This window comes from Oncorhynchus gorbuscha, linkage group LG06, assembly GCF_021184085.1.
Source record: "Oncorhynchus gorbuscha isolate QuinsamMale2020 ecotype Even-year linkage group LG06, OgorEven_v1.0, whole genome shotgun sequence".
NCBI classification, from domain to species: domain Eukaryota; kingdom Metazoa; phylum Chordata; class Actinopteri; order Salmoniformes; family Salmonidae; genus Oncorhynchus; species Oncorhynchus gorbuscha.
In genome coordinates, this window is record NC_060178.1 from 28,013,557 (window position 1) to 28,032,032 (window position 18,476).

At 43.9% G+C, this 18,476-nt stretch overlaps 1 protein-coding gene across 1 annotated transcript in view; it reads left to right on the plus strand.

The window, feature by feature from the left end:
• Positions 1-18,476, plus strand: part of LOC124037791 (neuroligin-1-like) — a 355,732-nt gene that overhangs the window by 41,321 nt on the left and 295,935 nt on the right. The window lies entirely within an intron of this gene.

Sequence of the window (18,476 nt, forward strand, 5' to 3'; positions counted from 1 at the left end):
AAATACCAAGTACTAATGGATCATTTGCGGTTTCCAAGTGCATACAGGCTGGCCCAATCCTTTATGCACTCCGCAACACCATACACGACAGCTCTCCAGGCCCTGAAGGCGAGATATGGTGAGCCACGTCAGCTAGTCCAGAATGAACTAAACAACATCCTGAACACGTCTCCAATTAAAATGGGAGACCATGCTGCCTTCCAAGAATTCTCCCTGGCTGTCCAATCCCTGACCTCGATGCTCCAATCCGTTGAAGGAGAAGACGGAACGAGCTTAAATGTGGCTCCCACGTGGACAGGCTTCTTAGCAAACTTCCAGTGTACCTCAGAGACAGTTTCATTGAACATTGTTTGAATAAGGGCATCCTGAAAGAGGGCTCGAGAAGCACCTATGCTCTCAGAGACCTGGCCACATGGTTGGAGGTGAAGGCAAAGGCGAAGAGCATCGCTCACCAGGCCACAATCTCCGCCATAGCCACAGGGGGAAGGAAGGAGTTTGAACGCCAGCAGGGACAGAAAATACCAAATCCCACTACCATGTACTTAAATAGTGAGGCCGGGGAGGAACCCGGGAAGAAGACCCCTCTCAAGAGCAAGAACATCAAATTCCAGCCTTACTGCCCATATTGCAATAGTAAGGGGCACTTCCTTGGCTCATGCCCCAGAGTAAAAAAGCTCACTCAAACTCAATTGAAGGCCTGGATCACTTCAGGCGAGCGATGCTACAAGTGTGCCCGTAGCCATAAGGTGGAGACCTGCACATTGAGGAAACCCTGCAACCGCTGTAAAGAAATCCATCTCACCGTGTTGCATGATCTATTTCCCCAAGCAAAGAAGGAGCAGAGTATGCTCATGGTAGGAGCTGCAAAGGAGCTGTATCTCGACCAGCAGAACCGGTCTCCAAGGGTCATGTTGAAGGTGGTCAAGGTCACTCTGCAAAGTGAAGGGAGAAGCATTGATACATTCGCCGTTCTAGATGATGGGTCAGAAAGAACAATCATTCTCACAGCGGCCACCCGTTAGCTTAACCTGGAAGGGACCCCCGAGACCCTTAATCTCAGAACGGTGCGACATGATGTTATCCAAATGAAAGGCTCTGCTGTAACCTTCAGCATTTCACCTTCAGGAAACAGGGGCGTGGCCTATAACATCACCAATGCCTTCACGGCAGATGGCTTGAATCTCCCAGAGCACTCCTGCCCGGTAAGTGTTCTACAGAAACAATATCCTCATCTACGAGGATTGCCTCTTCCTAACCTGGCCAGAGTAGCGCCACTTATCCTGATTGGGTCAGACCACCCACATCTCGTCACCCCGACTGAGCCTATACGAGCTGGACCAGAAGGAGGACCCATTGCTGTCCATACATCCTTGGGTTGGGCTGTGCAAGGTCCATCCCATCTACTTCTCTCCACCCAAGCTGTACAGTCACAGCAAGTCCTCTTCACCAGAAGCAATCCAGATGCAGCCACTGACCTCCTTGGGAATGTTGAGATGCTATGGAAGATGGACACCTTCTCCAACCAGAAGCTACAGGAGGTCACTCGCTCGAAACATGACTCCTATGCATTAGACCTCCTGGAGAAGAGGACCACCACCACTGAAATGGATGGCGTTCGCAGGTATGCAACCCCACTGCTACGGGTGCCCAACCATCCTCCTCTGGCACCCACGACACGGGCTGTACTCCCACTACTGCGTGGAACAGAGCGACGCCTGGTGAAGAATCCTGAGCTTGCAGAAGTTCATAACCGAGAGATTCATAACCTTATGGACGCAGGCCACACCCATGTCTCCTTTGTCATGGCCAGGTCCAGGGTCGCACCCAAGAAGCAGTTGTCAATGCCTAGGCTGGAACTCAGTGCTGCCCTTTCCGGAGCCCAGTTGGCCTCTACCTTGCGAGCCGAGCTCACCTTGTCAATCCAACGGGTCATCTACTGGAGTGATTCGACCACTGTATTGACCTGGCTCAAGTCGGAGTCCTGCAGGCATAAGGTGTTCGTCGGAACTCGCATCGCTGAAATCCAATACCTAACAGAAGTCCAGGACTGGAGGTATGTTGATAGCATAAACAATCCTGCTGATGACATTACTAGAGGTAAAACCCTTAAGGAATTGGCTAAACCCCATCGCTGGAGCTTGGGACCACCATTCTTGTCCCAACCAGAGAACGAGTGGCCAACAGCCCCCAGGCGTGCGGCCCCTCCGCGACCAACTGAAGCTCATGAGTTAAGGAAGTCCGCCCAATGCTACAGCATTTCTACGGAACCAACAACGGCTCTCCCTGACCTAACACAATCCCAAACACTGCCGGATCTGATCACAGCCACAAACCAGACCTCAGATGGGGTGGCTTCTATACCTACCTCCCTCGCGGCAGAGACACTACTCCTCAAGCAAGCACAAGCAGTTAGCTTCCCTGAGGAGTTAAAAGCTCTGAAAGCCGGTAGGGAAGTGGCTAAGAGCAGCCGTCTTCTCTCTCTTGCCCCAGAATATGATCCAATCCTTGGAGTGATCAGAGTCGGAGGGAGGCTGCACCAAGCAGAGGTTTTGGACCCAGATGCTATCCACCCAATTATCCTTGACTCCAGACACCCTCTTACCAGGCTCCTCATCAAGAGTTATGATGAGCGGCTTCTCCACCCAGGTCCAGAGAGGGTCTATGGGGAGATGAGGCGGAAGTACTGGATAATTGGAGGACGAGGAGCCATTCGTAAGCACCAATATGTCTGCGTAGAATGTCAGAGATGGCGGGCCGGAGCTACGGTGCCCAAAATGGCAGATTTACCCCCTGCTCGCTTGCGCCTCCTTAAACCACCCTTCTGGTCAACAGGAGTAGATTGCTTTGGCCCCTTGATGATCAAGTTAGGTCGTCGTGTGGAAAAGCGCTGGGGCATTCTATTCAAGTGTTTGACAACCAGATGTGTCCACCTGGACCTACTGGAGAGTTTGGATACGGAAGCCTTCCTCATGGCCCTACGGTGGTTTATCTCCCGACGGGGGAAACCCTACGAGATCCTGGCTGACAGAGGTACGAACTTCAAAGCAGGAGAAGCCAGGTTGGAGGAAGCCTTCCAAGCCATGGAACCCAGCCTCCAGGATCAGCTGATGGGACCAACAAATCTCATTCAAATTTAACCCTCCAGGCGCTCCTCATTTTGGAGGAACATGGGAGCGAGAGATCAAATCTGTAAAGACGGCCTTACGAGTCGTACTAGGGGACCAAACTGTCACTGAAACTGTCTTGAGGACTGTCCTGATAGAGGTGGAAGGGATTCTGAACTCCAAACCCTTGGGATATCTCTCTGCAGACATCGCTGACCCCGATCCGGTTACACCGAATATGCTCTTGATGGGACGCCGAGATGCGTCACTTCCTCAAGCCATGTATGCTGATACCAACCTCGTAGGCAGACGCCGGTGGCGACACAACCAAATCTTAGCTGACCATTTTTGGGCCCGATTCATTTGGGATTACCTACCAAGTCTACAGCACAGAGGGAAATGGCGGAGAGAAATGGCCAGCCTGGAAACTGGCCAAGTAGTAATGATGGTGGACCCTCAGCTGCCTCGAGCCTCCTGGCCGGTGGGCCGTATAACTAAGACCATGCCTGGGACCGATGGTCGTGTTAGATCAGTGGAAATCCAGGTGAAGAACCGGACATATATCCGGCCAGTTGCCCGACTGATTCCTCTCCCTGAGATGACAGAGGACGGGGAGCAATGAGCCTTTTTTGAGGAATGTGGAAATTAACAAATTTCCGGGGTGGCTGTAGAAAAGGCCCATGGAGTTGGTGGAATACTCCTTTAATTCATTGCCATTTACTCAGCTGGGCCAGGGGCGCTTTAATTAGGTCAGGTGGAAATGTCCTACAGATCTCAACTCCATAAAAGGAGGAAATTGCCATCGCCTGATCTCGCTGCTTTCTCTTCCCTAACTCCATCTGATCCAGAAGTTCTGTGCGTCCATGAATCCACCACAGACTACTCAGTAAATATACCACTTTATGGTTAAAGGAATTCCTGCCTCAGTCTCATACATTCCTCTGTCACCTGACACGTGACCACCTGTTCACCTTCACTGTCAGTCATCCTACCTGTCCAGCAACCCACACAGATTCCACTAATCTTTCAATACTTATGTAAATGTTGTTTTTCAGTTTATAATTTTTTTTAAATACATTTTGCTAGATTTTCTAAAAACCTGTTTATCTTTGTCATTTTAGCTTTGTGATCAGATTGATGAGGAAAAAAAACAATTGAATACATTTCAGAATAAGGCTATAATGTAACAAAATGTGGGGTCTGAATACTTTCCAAATGCGCTGTATATAAAGACAATTATATATATTTTTAATTTTTCCTCTATGTTCTTTAAAAGTATTTTTTCCTCTTCAATATCCTTCTAAAGCAATTTAGGGGTAAATGAAACCTTTGTCCTGGAACATGATGGGAAAAAACAAAACAAATCATATGCTTTACTAGAAGCTGCAGTTGGCTTGCCCTTTTCTACTCCGCACATCTGGGTCTTGCGGCTTGTGCTCACGGCTCAATGATCAGGCAGGCTAGTGCTCGGCCACAGACAGATAGACAGAGAGCTTCTTCCTTGTATCTGAACATACAAATGCACAAACGTCGCACAACTGCCTTATGTAACATTTTGTAAAATATGTCATGTAAAATATGTAACTTTTTTGTTTGAGTGTCATAATCGTTCAGGCATCCTGCACCTTCATCACCGGCGCAAATCCGTTATTGACAGGTGGCGCAGCGCAGAGCGGAGATGGCTGGTGGGAATGACTTTATCTCGTTGTTGCGCATACCGTGGCTCTCACCCTGAGAATTAGGCCAGCCACACATCATATGTAAATAGGGCAGAAAGACACGTCCTCTGACTCGCAGATACATCGGAATTCTAATCCCGTTCACCGTGGGATTTTAGCTTTTGCATTATTTAGTGGAGGAAGGCCATTAAACGAGGCTCTGTTGAGGTTTAACTGCTGACACGACATAACCTGTCATTTGTGACCATCAAATACGACAGTCTAAGTGGAAAAAGTCATGAGAACATTGAGATGTAAGGCTATATGTGAATGTTTTGTTAAGAAGAGGGGAAATTAAATAGAATTGTCACACTAACGTTCTGAAATTACTTCTGGTGAATTGTCATCACATTGGATTTCCAGGAATAGAGGTCTTTTATAAGTACAAACTCCTTTTCTTTTATATTGACCTCATAAGCCAGACACCTTTTGAATATACCTGCACACATACAGAATAGTCCTTTGATTAAGAAAAGTTTGACAATACATTGTAGTATTTCTATAAGCCTCTGACGTTTTAAAACCATTTCTTTTCCTTTTTCAATTTGGCATTATGTCTACAAATGGTGACCTTAAAGGCCCAGTGCAGTCAAAAATGTGATTTCCCTGTGTTTTATTCCATACTATGAGATTGGAATAATACTGTGAAATTATGAAAATTATGATAATGCATTTTAGTGTTAGAGCTGTTTGAAAAGACCACCTTAAATTTCAGCTTGTTTTGTTGGGAGTGAATTTTGGCCTGCCTGGTGACATCAGTAGTAAGAGTTCCAAACCTCTCTGCCAATAACAGTTAGTTTTCAGTTTCCCCCTCCCTACACAGACCACTCCCAGTCCTAGCTACATTTTTACTTGAGAAATTGCTATTTTACTAAGAAGCTTTTCTTGTCTATTTTTGACACTTTTATTTGAAAACAATCACAGTAAACAACTTAATTGTTAACGAGAAATTATTTATAATATAATAATAATATATGCCATTTAGCAGACGCTTTTATCCAAAGCGACTTACAGTCATGTGTGCATACATTCTACGTATGGGTGGTCCCAGGGATCGAACCCACTACCCTGGCGTTACAAGCGCCATGCTCTACCAACTGAGCTATAGAAGGATTTGATATTGGAACTTTAAAAGTCTGAGACCATGGGTCATATTATAAAAAATACCCGGAACATTAGCTTTGCATTCTAGTCTCTATAGTCTCCTATATTTAGAGAGAATTGTTCATTTCCGATAAGTGAAGATCTTGACAGAATATTTAAGCAATTATACCTGAGAGGCCATGTGTTATGGCATTTTTATCATGGCTGTGATGTGGCATAGACCACCACAGCCATGATAAAAATGTAATAACACATGGACTCAAGTGTATTATTGCTTTTATCCAATGGATTACCAGCATTAAAAATCGAGATTATTTTCCAAACCATATATTTTTCAACAGAACTTGATGCTATATTCACTAACACTGGTTGTCAAGTGGCATTTTAGGCGTTCTCTGGCGGTTATTATTTTCGATTTATCTGCCATTTAAAGCGAAACTACCCAAGCGCTGGCTGATAGTTCCTGAACCTTGGTTTTCAGGGACACAGTCTGTCAGGTATGCGTAAGTGGCTGCAAGGAAGTCAGGTGCAGGAGAGCAGGTATTTGATAGCACAAGGAGCCTTTTATTCAGGCGAACCAAAAGCACACGGCACAATGAATACGAAATACAAAACGGGTATACATAACCCAGCTCAACCAGACTAACGTGCGCATATGTCAAAACAGATAAACAATACCACACAAAGACATGGGGGAATCAGAGGGTTAAATACACAACACATAATGAGGGACAATGAGAACCAGGTGTGTGGATAAACGAGACAAAAAAAATGGAAAATTAAAAATGGCTAGGCGATGGCTAGAAGGCCGGTAACGTTGACCGCCGAACACCGCCCAAACAAGGAGAGGCATCGACTTTGGCCGAAATCGTGACACAGTCCATGGATCTGAAAGCAGCACTGAAACATTGTAGCAAAGACACTGATACAGCAGATCAGAATAGAAACCACAATGACACATTTTTTGGATGGTCACAGCATCGACAGCTATTTATTTATAATACTGAATTGTATATTTCTACGGGGCAGAGCTTGTTCCCCCTAGGTTCTCTTTTGAAACAGTTGCTAGATAGATGTTTATCCCCTTTTCTGACAGCCATGGTCCTTCTGTAGCTCAGTTGGTAGAGCATGGCGCTTGTAACGCCAGGGTAGTGGGTTCGATTCCCGGGACCACCCATACGTAGAATGTATGCACACATGACTGTAAGTCGCTTTGGATAAAAGCGTCTGCTAAATGGCATATATTATTATATTATTATTATTATATTAAGCCATTCCATAAAGCACTTCACTGCCCAGTTGGTTTGTCTTGATGTAGCTAGCTTCTTAATTTATCTCATTTTCTATGTCATCTATATCAGCGCTAACATTAATGATTTCTGCATGTCTAATGTTAGGCTCAGGTTGCTGGTCCACTTGCTCTTCTTCTTGTTTCATTTCTTTAATATCTTTCTCCTCCTCTTCTTGTTGGCACCATTAATGAAAATGTTTGTGGATCAAACAAATCAAAAGCAGCTTTAAAATCATCGATGACGAGTTACAGGCGCATGGGCAGGAGAGGCTCTAACAATGGAAATTCCAAACCACCCGTTGTATAATTAAGCAATAATACATGAGAGGCCATGTGTTATGACCTTTTTCTCATGTCTGTGATGTGGCCATAGCCACGAGGCGAAGCTGCTTTTATGAAATGGGTTACCAGCATTAAAAATCAAGATTATTTCCCAATAAGGCCCGAGGAGGTGTGGTATATGGCCAATATACCATTTCTTATGCTCAACGCAACGCAGCCCTTAGCGCTGGTATACTGGCCATATATCACAATTCCCAGAGGTGCCTTATTCCTATTATAAACTGGTTACCTACGTAATTAGAGCAGTAAATTGTTTTTGTCATACCCATGGTATATGGTCTGAATTACCACGGCTGTCAGCCAATCAGCATTCAGGGCTCGACCCTCCCTGTTTATAATTAGATTTTCATAATGGCAAGCTAGGACTGATGGTTTGGTTTGCGAAACAAGCAAGTCTGTTTGTTTGGTTACCACGGTAACTACTGTAGCTATCTAGTAAACTTGCTAGCTACTTCAGTTGATGTTGAACACAGTCCTACCGGCAAATAAACACATTTCCAGTGGCAAACGTGTTCAGTTATAGCCATGTTATAAAAGCGATAATCAACGCAGGGCTCTATGCGTTCTCTGAAAAATAAGCGCAAAGCTCCTCGTTGATTAATCCCTTACATATTTCATCCACACAGATGCCACCTTGCATACTGTAATAATGTATTGGCCACGAACAGCCTCATCTTGTGCATGCCGGTTCTCTATGCTACAATAATGCAAACATAGATGTCAGCATGATTTAGTCAGCATGATTTAAGAGCAGATTATTTACTCTTATCATTGGTATTTGGAAATTGGTGCTCAGATAATTATCCTAAAAGGAGCTGCAATATGCTTATTAAAGTGGAGGAATATTCATGTTCATGTATGAGCGCAGCATTCTTCTTAATCGTTAATGTAGTCCATGTGTAAAATACCTTGTGGAGTTACAGTGACATAATAAATAATGCAGGGATGATGAATGAAATTGTCTGGCCCAAGCTATGCAAGTAAGATAAACACACAGCACACACACACACACACACACACACACACACACACACACACACACACACACACACACACACACACACACACACACACACACACACACACACACACACACACACACACACACACACACACACACACACACACACACACACACACACACTCTACACACACACACACACACACACACACACACACACACACACACACACACACACACACACACACACACACACACACACACACACACACACACACACACACACACACACACACACACACACACACACACACACACACACACACACACTCTACCTGAATTCACGATGATCCGGCTCAGTTTAATACGCCAGTATTCTACAATATTGTGTTTCTCACCTTGGTTTATGACCTGTATCTGCAGTAGATGAGGGCGGTGTACGTAATCAACAAACGTGTCTCTTTCAGGTCTTTAGTGAAGGTCGGCCGAGGTAGGAAGGGAGTCCATATTAATTACCTTCAGAATGGAGGGTATTCAGCTCTTCAATCTTCTTTTTCAGATTTAATCAGGCTCTGGAAGGACTGGCTGAGATTTACTAAGAACGAGCAGGAAGGAGAGAGGAGGAGGGAGAGAGGAGGAAGGAGAGAGGAGGAGGGAGAGTAGGAGGGGGAATGTTGAAAAAGAAGGCTTTCTCTGAGAATCACTATGAGGCCGTTTTTACATTCATTATGGCTTTTTAATTTCTATAAGTAATTGTGTCTTTTCACAATGGGCTTTATTTGACAGTGCAGCTCACACGGCCTATGGTTACAGCCCATAGAGCTGCTTGTCGGCTGCTGTATTGCTCCACCGTGGCTGCCAATGCGAGCATAGCAGGCTCTCCTGAACTGTAATGGAATGATGAATTAACGATCACACATTCAGTACTGGCACACGAATGCCAGCATTAACGGACAGGCACGCACGCGCACGCGCACGCGCACACACACACACACACACACACACACACACACACACACACACACACACACACACACACACACACACACACACACACACACACACACACACACACACACACACACACACACACACACACACACACACACACACACACACACACACACACACACACACACACACAGCTGTGTCCTTCAGAGACAGCTGTTCCATCACAGGTCTCCATTCTCTTATGCAGTGGTTACAGGAAAAGCCACTCTATCTGCTAGTCATGCACTTTTTCCCCACACTCTACACCATAGCCCTGGACCACTCTGCATAATGGTGTGCTTGGCCCTCGCTTATCGATTTTTCCACTGTTTTCACCTGACTCCTGGATTAGGGTTCATTCTCTGATCCAGCAGCATTCTCAGCATTTAAAGGCCATGGCATATCCATGGCGATGGCAGACAGCAGTCTGTTCTTCATAAAGGTGTGACAATTCAGGACCCCCTTTTCTTCACCCACCTCTCTCTCCATTCCCACCCCCTTGAATCCTGAGGTGTGATATTTCTTTGTCAACCGTCACCCCTCATTTTCAAATTATTACAGTGCAATGTGACACTTCTGGGTCAATGAATACTGGAGATATTGATTTAAAAAATACACTCTGCTTGACTTTTGTGTTATATGTGTATATGAACACTGTATATAGTAGTCAAATATCCCTCAAGTAGAGTTATTATATGAGGCCCCCCTCTTTATATGAACTACTACCTCCAGGCAATAAAACGCTTATTGGGTGCTGGAACAGAGGTGAGACCTAATGGGGGAAAAAACACAATTTCATATTATTCTCCAGCAGTATCTGAAGGATGAACTTTTTTTGAGCAGTCAGTAGTACTTGTGACATAATTCGTAATGTGGTGTTAATTCTCCATTATGAAGGAATCAAACAAGATGAAGCTACATTGCTGACATAGATACCTGTAAGTGATACAACAGTGTGTTGTTAAAAGCTTTTTACAGTTTTGAGAGACGTCACATTCTCCCCATGCCACAACCACTTAAATCAATGAAGAACTTGACATCTAATAAAAAAAGACAGACTTCCCTTTACATTTGAAATGATGAAGAGTGGAATATGTAAGGTATCTATCACATTTCACAACACATACTGGAATTTTTGCCTAAAAGGCACTATTTGACCAGGGCAAAAATCAATTTAGGTCCATTTCACACTTTCAGGTTTTTCTATCTCTCTGGTGTTATTTTATTCACTCAGTTTAAACCGATTATGCTGCTTGGAGGAACTCAGAGTTCTTTGGGGTTGACAAATTGAGCAGTTCCTTTCTCAAGGTTTCCCTTTATTTGCTAAGGAAGACTAAGGCAGCCAGGGAGGATGAGTAGGAAGAGGAGGGGGGACTGAGAGTTCTTGGCTGATAACTTCTTCCTCTGTTGTCAAAAACTAAGTTAGAGATATTTTTTTACATAAAAGAAGATGGAAAGTCAAGCTGGTGTCCTGTGTGTTTTGGAATACAAATTAGGAAAATGCGCCGAGCAAAGACAGTTTACCTCTGCCCCACAAGGACACTGACTGTAATCTCAATGTCAGACAATTTTCTGGAGCGGGGGGGTGTTGTGCAGAATTCTGAAAGAGCCATATCTGCTTGACCTTGCATCCAATAAGAAACAGTAGTCTTGCCTTGTTTCCCCATGCATTTTGGCCACTACTTTATTTATCAATTTAAGCTCTCTTACTAGCACATTGGTTTATCACCAGATCCACAATGCAGACACATCCTGCTAAGTTTAGCAGCACAGTGAGCCCAGCTTAATGGTCAGCCTCATTGGTAAGTGGAAATAGAAGGTCAAGAAGCTAATATGTCCTCGACTGTCCCAGATAAAATAAAATGGTCTCGGATAAAATCTCTCTAAATTAATTTCCTTTATTTACTTATTCCAGACACTGTCTGAGACTCTTTTGATCCGGGAGATGAGATCACCACTAAACCAGGCTTCTGTATATCATAATCATTTCCCTACAATTAACCTCACTTTTATTTATCTGATGGATAGATTCAGAGGTTTGCCCTTGCCCCTTGCTTCACAGACACTTCTGTCATCTCTTGTGGGCACAGAAATACTCCCAGGAACATTATGTAAGTATCTCTAAGACCATGCCTCTGTCAGTTAGGACATCACAGAGTAGAAGAGCTGGCTGGCTGTTTCAGCACCTTGGAGAGCTCAAGACAGAGTAGTGCTCGGTTTCCCGATAGTGATGGAACTTTGGTTTATTAGTGTTTTAACAATGCAACTTTACTACAACGGCCGAAGATGTAACATTTGTTTCCCAAAATGCCACGCAGAGAGAAGAGTCGCTAAGTGCGTCATTGGAGCATGTGTCGATGCTGATAGGATCGAAAGAAAGGTACTGTAGCACTGCTCTCGGATCAGCTTTCTCAATTCTAATCTTTAACATTATAATTATTTCACAATACTGACGACAGATCAGCTCCTAGAGACATATTGCCACCTACGGCTGCACATATTGAGGCGGCTTATTCTAATGCTTACCCAATAATAATGCAGAAAATCAAAGATTTGGCACATCATCACATGTTGATTTAACTAGGCAAGTGAGTACAAATTCTCATTTACAATGAAGGCCTACCCTGGCCAAACCCAGAAGACACTGCGCTAATTGTGCGCCGCCCAATGGAACTACCGATGATGGCCAGATGTGATGTAGCCTGGATTCGAACCAGGAACTGCAGTGACACCTCTTGCACTGAGATGCAGTGCCTTAGACCACTACGCCTTTCGGGAGATATGTTAGGCAACACATCATTAAATATATTGAGATTAATTACAGAAAGTAGCCTACAAGTTGCAAAGTAGTGAAAATGAAAACTGTATATTTCAATGCGATTGAAGTAGGCCTATATCTTACTGTATTTATATTTAATGCAGTCGTCTCGGTTTCATTTGAAGCATCTTTTTATAAGTCACTTGTTTGTATCAATATTAAAGACAGTGTCAACTTTGTATTTGTAGTCAACTTTGTTCTGAAGTTATCGGCAGTCACAGAGAGACAGATAAACCATGAGATTCTATGTTTAGCGGAGAAGATCTCTGTATAAATTGATGCGGTAAGGCAAAAAAAAGGATCTAAAGACACACTTAGCCGTTCTATGACTGGTCTGAGGCAGGCATTAGATTACGAGTGTTTTCGAGTGTAACATTAATTATGACTGTTTTTGGAAACAGCTTGCAGATTTACCGATGCTCCAACGAAGGTTCTAATGTTGAACTTAGCCTTAAGATGCTTTGGGGAAACTGGGCCAAGGTCTGAGGAGGGCTGGAGGCTAGTGGCTTCCTGTCCCATCCTGTGGCAATCTGTTTTGCCAGTAGTGGGCCGTAGCAGTCACACTGACCCCGTGGCACAGTATAAACAAGATTTAGTGGGCAGTCAATATGTTCCAGACAGCTCCAACCCCTTTCCTCGGCCTGATGTAATTGGAAAGAGCTCTCAGATATGGTGGATCCACACTCTCCCAGCTTCTCACTCAGTGACAAAAGGAGAGATCCTGCACGACCAATGAATCCCATTTTACTCTAACTGATGTTGTTAGACACAGACAAACTCCCTTATGACAGAATGAGGGGACAAACTCCTTATATGTGATTGTGAAATCTTAGCTGATAGCTTTGATTGCAGTTAAACTCTGCATTGTAAAAATTTCTGGTTGAATATTTTCGGCATCATATCCAGACAGTATATTAGGCCGACAACGACCATTGTTGCTTCCTTGTTGTCTTTCTCATTTAATTTCACTCTCGCCTCTCCCCCCTTACAGATTCATTACAGTTTGATGATATCAGATGATTGCTCTCACTCCTGGAACAATAGGCTGCTGGTCCCCCTGGCATGAGATCTAAATTTGACGGGCTTTTCACTCAGACATCAATGAGTCACTTTGCCAGAACATGTCTGCCTCTAACCATATCCTACTAGACATGAAGGGAGAAAGACATTCAATAGTATGACTTGAATGCCAAATCAGTGTGAATGGGATTCTGGTACCAACATTTTTGGGGTTTACATATATACTGTACAGTAGAGCAGGCGGCATATTGTTATCACTACTCTTTTAAAACTTGCATGCCTTGATCAGAACGTTACGTTGCTGACATTCTATTGATATATGGCACAGCAGAACTCATCATTGCCTCAAGAGTTTTGCTACAGTAGCCTTCCAAATGCAGCTCAGTAGTAAATGTTGCAGATCCTCTCATACTATGGTTTTCTTATTTAAATATGGCTAAAGACGTTCTTTGTTTACGACATATAACATGGCAGTTGTAATTTCATTTGAAAACAATCATGCAAAGTGATTTACTTCGTATTTCAGAATGGAATGAGAAGCACTATTAGAGCAGCCAGCGGGGACACAAACCACACTGTCATTACGGAATACCTGTGGAACAGATCGTGGCTGACAGCTCTCTCTGACACACGGGAAAAGCAATCACAAATGGAAGCATTTTCATTTCCATTAATTTAGTTATGGATTAAAACCTGACCCATTTACTAATCGCGGCAGTGGCACGCTTTTGTCAGCGCCCGTGCTGGGGTCCTGGTTGTTAGACAGATTACACCATTAGACTATCATCCCTGCTCTGTATCCAGGACCACCTAAAGGCAGGTGGTGGGTGGGGCTTTAAATCAATCACAATATTTAGAGATAAAGAGACCTACTTTGCTATCCTTTGCAATCACATAGTACATGGAGGATTGGCAGGCAGTTGAGTAGCGGTATATACAGTATGTGATGATGGTGGGGCATGGGTTATTTTTAGATTGGTGCTCTTTTCAGATTTTGTATCTCTTGCTGGAAGGGAAATCAGTGGGTGAGGAACAGGAGGGGGAGATAGAGGAGGTAGAGGAGAAGATGGTGGGAGGAGAAGTATGAGGAGGAGGAGAGATGGAGGAGGAGGTGGGGGAGAAGGAGGTGAAAGAGATGGGGGAGAAGGCGGAGGGAAGAAAAGTTGGAGGAGGAGGAGCGAGAGGAGGAGGAGAGTGGGTCAGAGGAGATGGGGGTTTGCCACAGAGACAGGCAGCTCCTCGGAGTCAGGAATAGGCAGGCCGATCCTCCAAGTCTGCCTGAGGGGGGCCTGGTTATTACACCAGCGTCTGCTTGGCACCGTGCTCTCCTCTCTCCACTTGGGGCGATGAAGCCATGTGGTGCTGTACCCAGCCTCTCCTTCCACTGTCTCTCCCTTGCCTCTCCCCTGCCTTTTTGTGTATCCCCTAACAGCTGTCCACACGCTTGTTCCACATTGTGCATAGAAAATGACCTATAGGTCTCTGCATGAGAATGATACACCTCAGAATGATGGCCCGGGCGGGTCCTTCTGTAGCTCAGTTGGTAGAGCATGGCGCTTGTAACGCCAGGGTAGTGGGTTCGATCCCCGGGACCACCCATACGTAGAATGTATGCACACATGACTGTAAGTCGCTTTGGATAAAAGCGTCTGCTAAATGGCATATATTATTATTATATTATTACTTATGGAAAAGCTGGCGGTGCTTCATATGGTTCTAGAGAGGACCTCTCCGGCATGGTGAATGACCAACGTGTGAGTAAATTTCAAGTGTCTCCCAAATAGCCACTCCATCTCGGAGATCATCTTGTTGGACATGGCATAAATTATAGACAGGATAGATGCTGTTGTAGTACTGAGCATGAGTCGTATGGAGGACACGTACTTCACTCAGGCATTGAGGAGTGAACATGGATCCACAGAGGAGAAACGTGTCGCTGTAATTTACGTTGTTTGTGGTTCTTTACAGATATTAGAATCCACAGTCCTTAATCAGAGTATCCACTGGCAAAAAGCAGCTTTTACATTCTGTGGGTGGAATGAATCATGGCTTAATTCAGGGCAGCGTTTCACTGCTAATGGCCGAAGTGCATTAATGTGAAAAGTGCATTAAAACTTTCAATGGTTTATCCGGTAGTCTGTAGTAAAAACGGAGAATGTCAATTAAAATATGCAATATTAATGAAATGATATAAGGCGCAATGATACTGTACAAGGAAGACCCAGTTAGCTGGAGGCAATTTTTTGGGGGAAACAGGCTGTTATCCAGTCCTTTCAGTGACAGCAACAAGCAGCCACAGCATGTGGGTAGCTAGCCCAGTAGTGGCCTTTTGTGACCAGACACCAGTCTTCAAGGATAGCAATACACCCTCTTGTGGCAAACAGAATCCATATCACAGTGGATTTCCAATATAGCTACCTCTTTGGCAAAAGTGGTTGCTAAGTTTCCCCTTATTCTTAGAAAGCAATTCCCTTTTCCCATTTGCCATATCAACAGTAGCAGCTGAGTTGCTTGCTACAGTATCTGTCACTGCAGTTATCACAATCGAAAGTTCTGTTCTAGTGCTTATTGAGGGGATGTTCGGTTGAACATCAGTCTCTTGTTCCCCAGTAATCTGATGACCGTCAACAAAAGGACAGTCCGCTTCAAGATATCACAGACATTATTTTGCTTTATTACTGTACCTCTGTAGTAATTCTGAAATTACTACAGCCACAACATTGTACTATGCTCTGTCTTTACCACATGTTATTAAAGGTCAACATAGGGCAAAAACACAAAAATAACGTATTTAAACTGTAGAACTGATCAATGTACCATCATACCAGGTCATTTAATGTTAAAAATAAAATACAAACGGATGAGTAAGATATTTGGCTACAGAAGTGCCGTTTCGTACCGATCTCTTCATCTTCTGTCCACCCAAAAAATTATATGAAATGAAGTCAACACACATTAGAGGGGTTTGCTGGCTTGTTAAGTGGCTAGTTAAGCCAACGAACTAGCTGCATCGGTCGCGGCGCGCATGACCACAATGACACATTGACGAACTACCAAAGGCACACTCCATTTCTGTTTGAAAATTGAGAAAGCCGAGGAGTTTAACCTTTTTTCGTGCACAACGTCTCGCTTTAATACAATGTTGTTATTAGTGTTATTACAGCATTTCTACACATTTTTTTTTACGAGCAATTCAATGTAAATTGAGATTCCTATTTTGTGACTATGTCTATACAATAGAATCACCACTGAAAATCCCTTTGTAGTGTAGAAATCTATTAGACCTAGCCTTTTCTGCCCTGTGATTGACCCACATGCGTTTAATCATATAAATAGGGTTCATTTGTAATGGTTGTTTCCTCCCTCTTTCTTAAAATCCCAATGTAGCTGTTTTTATATCAATATCAAATCATTTCTGGGTAACAATTAATTTTTAAGTATCTCACTGTAATAGATATCCATTATAATAGTAAAAAGTAGCTTTATAGCACAAACTATTTCTCAAGCAATAATTTAGCTAGGACTGTCTGGGAGTGGTCTGAATAGGCAGGGGGAAACTGACAACTAGCTGTAACTTTACATAGAGGTTTGGAACTCTTTGTTAATGGTCTATTAACCAATTTACCTCATGGTGATGTCACCATGGAAAGCCAAAAACTCCTGCCCATGCAAACCTGCTGATTAAAAGGTCATGTGTAGATTGTATTTTCAACCAACAACTACCAGGAAAAAACACTGATACATTTTCATTTAGTTTCATTAGCTGTTGTACAATATGACAAAAAACAAATTTTGACTGCCCTTGGCCTCTAACATGGAGGTCCTGTCTGTGGTGCTGAAAATATCCTTTAGGTTAAATTATATGTAGTGGCAGTCCCACAATTCTTGTAGCAAGCAGAGCAATAATCTTAGCATTCTCCATGTGTAGGGTGCTCACTCACTCTGCCCAGACTACAGCTCAGCTTTCAATACCATAGTGCCCGCACAGCTCACCACAAAGCTCAAGGCCCTGGGACTGAACTCCTCCCTATGCAACTGAGTACTGGACTTCCTTACAGGCCACCTCCAGGTGTTGAAGGTAGGCAACATTACCTCCTCCGCACTGGTTCTCAACACGGGGCCCCACAAGAGTGCATCCCCAGTCCCCTCCTGTACTGCGTGTCCTCACACAGTTCCAAGTCCATCATCAAGTTTGTAGACAACCTGACAGTAGTAAGTCTGATTACCAACAACGACAAGACGGCCTACAGGGAGGATATTCACACTCTGATGGCGTGGTGCAAGGTAAACAACCTCTCCCCGAATGTCAGCAAAACAAAGGAGCTGATTGTGGACTTCAGGAGGAACCAAGCTGGGCACGCCCCCATCCTCATCAACCGGGCAGCCATGGAGATGGTCAAAATCTTCAAGTTCCTAGGTGTACATATCTCAGAGGAGCTAAAATGGTCAAACCACACATACACAGTGGTGAAGAAGGCACAACAGCTACTCTTCAACTCAGGATGCTCAAGAAATATGGCTTGTCCCCCGAACCATGGCTTGTTTTCCCCGTTTCTATTACTCAGACGTGGGCAGTATAGGAGCATCATGGCACAAATTGTAAAACTGGCCAATAGTGTCTACCCCCAGACCATCAGGCTGCTGAATAGCCACCACTAGTCAGCTACCTGCTCACCCTGTGCATTGTTTAATTTCACTTTGTCCTGTATTGTTTGAGCCCCGGTAGCTAAGTCATTTCACTGTACACTGTAATTACATCTGCAACCCTGTACATGTGACTATTAAACTCTTTAATCTAATCAACATTTCACTTTCTTATGTTTTAAATACATTTTAACAAGACAGATATAATTGGTCATGTTCTGAATCATTCAGTGGGGTCTTTCTCTAACATATCATAAACATTAGAGTGCTGTGAAAAAGTATTTTGCCCCCTTTCTAATTTTGGTCAAAATATATATGTGCTTCAAGTATCAATGGTAAAGTGCTTGCAGAACAATAGCTCCATATGGAGCCTAAGTCCCATTCATGGTTGAAATAAATATCACTCTCCTGGGGGTGATGTGCCACTGAGAGGTACTCATACTATTCTAGAAAAACAATCATGCAAACAATTGTAGTCAACAAG